The sequence below is a fragment of the Balaenoptera ricei genome, chromosome X (assembly GCF_028023285.1).
Source record: "Balaenoptera ricei isolate mBalRic1 chromosome X, mBalRic1.hap2, whole genome shotgun sequence".
Lineage (NCBI taxonomy): Eukaryota > Metazoa > Chordata > Mammalia > Artiodactyla > Balaenopteridae > Balaenoptera > Balaenoptera ricei.
In genome coordinates this window covers 66034236-66036929 of record NC_082660.1, presented here as the reverse complement: position 1 = coordinate 66036929, position 2694 = coordinate 66034236, and positions in this window count along the sequence as shown.

The window sequence follows — 2694 nt, the reverse complement described above, 5'->3', positions numbered from 1 at the left end:
AGCCACTGTGCAAAACAGTATAGCAGTACCTCAAAAAATTAAAAATGGAATTAACATATTATTCAGCAATCCCACTGCTGGGTATAGACTCAGAAGAATTGAAAGCAAAATCTCAAAGAAGTATTTACACACCCATGTTTATTGCAGCATTATTCACAATAGCCAAAAGGGGGAAGCAATCCAAATGTTCATCAATGGATAATGGATAAAGAAAATGTGGTATATACATGCAATGCAACATTATTCCACCTTTAAGAAGAAGAAAATCCTGTCATATGCTTTAACATGAATGAACTTGATGACATTATGCTAAGTGAGATAAGCCAGTCAGAAAAAGCAAATACTATGTGATTCTACTAAAAGTATCTAAAGTAGGCAAATTCATGAAAATAGAAAGAACAATAGTACTTACCAAGGGTTTGGAGGAGGAAGGAATGGGGAGTTTTTGTTCAATGGATGTTGAGTTTCAGTTTTGCAAGATGAAAGTGTTCTGTTCTGTTGAACAATAATGTGAATATATTTAATACTACTGAACTATGCACGTAAAAATGGTTAAGAAGGTAAATGTTATGTTTTTCCCCCACAATTTAAAAATTAAATAAAGAAGAAATACTCTCTGAAAAAATTTCCACTTTTCCTTTTTTTTTAAACATCTTTATTGGAGTATAATTGCTTTACAATGGTGTGTCAGTTTCTGCTTTATAACAAAGTGAATCAGTTATACATATACATATGTTCCCATATCTCTTCCCTCTTGCATCTCCCTCCCTCCCACCCTCCCTATCCCACCCCTCTAGGTGGGCACAAAGCATCGAGCTGATCTCCCTGTGCTATGTGGTTGCTTCCCACTAACTATCCATTTTACGTTTGGTAGTGTATTTATGTCCATACCACTCTCTCACTTTGTCACAGCTTACCCTACCCACTCCCCATATCCTAAAGTCCATTCTCTAGTAGGTCTGTGTCTTTATTCCCGTCTTGCCACTAGGTTCTTCATGACCTTTTTTTTTTCCCCTTAGATTCCATATATATGTGTTAGCATACTGTATTTGTTTTTCTCTTTCTGACTTACTTCACTCTGTATGACAGACTCTAACTCCATCCACCTCACTACAAATAACTCCATTTCGTTTCTTTTTTTTTTTAACCATCTTTATTGGAGTATAATTGCTTTACAATTGTGTGTTCGTTTCTGCTTTATATCAAAGTGAATCATATACATATACATATATCCCCATATCTCCTCTCTCTTGTGTCTCTCTCCCACCCTCCCTATCCCACCCCTCTAGGTGGTCACAAAGCACCGAACTGATCTCCCTGTGCTATGCGGCTGTTTCCCACTAGCTATTGGTTTTTTTTTTTTTTAAAGATCTTTATTGGAGTATAATTGCTTTACAATGGTGTGTTAGTTTCTGCTTTATAACAAAGTGAATCAGTTATACATATACATATGTTCCCATATCTCTTCCCTCTTGCATCTCCCTCCCTCCCACCCTCCCTATCCCACCCCTCTAGGTGGTCACAAAGCACCGAGCTGATCTCCCTGTGCTATGTGGCTGCTTCCCACTAGCTATCTATTGTACATTTGGTAGTGTATATATGTCCATGCCACTCTCTCACCCTGTCACATCTTACCCCTCCCCCTCCCCATATCCTCAAGTCCATTCTCTAGTAGGTCTGTGTCTTTATTCCCATCTTGCCACTAGGTTCTTCATGACCTTTTTTTTCCCCTTAGATTCCATATATATGTGTTAGCATACTGTATTTGTTTTTCTCTTTCTGACTTACTTCACTCTGTATGACAGACTCTAACTCCATCCACCTCACTACAAATACCTCCATTTCATTTCTTTTTACGGCTGAGTAATATTCCATTGTATATATGTGCCACATCTTCTTTATCCATTCATCTGATGATGGACACTTAGGTTGCTTCCATGTCCTGGCTATTGTAAATAGAGCTGCAACGAACATTTTGGTACATGACTCTTTTTGAATTTTGGTTTTTTCAGGGTATATGCCCAGTAGTGGGATTGCTGGGTCGTATGGTAGTTCTATTTTTAGTTTTTTAAGGAACCTCCATACTGTTCTCCATAGTGGCTGTATCGATTTACATTCCTACCAACAGTGCAAGAGTGTTCCCTTTTCTCCACACCCTCTCCAGCATTTATTGTTAGTAGATTTTTTGATGATGGCCATTCTGACCGGTGTGAGATGATATCTCATTGTAGTTTTGATTTGCATTTCTCTAATGATTAGTGATGTTGAGCATTCTTTCATGTGTTTGTTGGCAATCTGTATATCTTCTTTGGAGAAATGTCTATTTAGGTCTTCTGCCCATTTTTGGATTGGGTTGTTCGTTTTTTTGTTATTGAGCTGCATGAGCTGCTTGTAAATTTTGGAGTTTAATCCTTTGTCTGTTGCTTTGTTTGCAAATATTTTCTCTCATTCTGAGGGTTGTCTTTTGGTCTTGTTTATGGTTTCCTTTGCTGTGCAAAAGTTTTTAAGTTTCATTAGGTCCCATTTGTTTATTTGTGTTTTTATTTTCATTTCTCTAGGAGCTGGGTCAAAAAGGATCTTGCTGTGATTTATGTCATAGAGTGTTCTGCCTATGTTTTCCTCTAAGAGTTTTATAGAGTCTGGCCTTACATTTAGGTCTTTAATCCATTTTGAGTTTATTTTTGTGTATGGTGT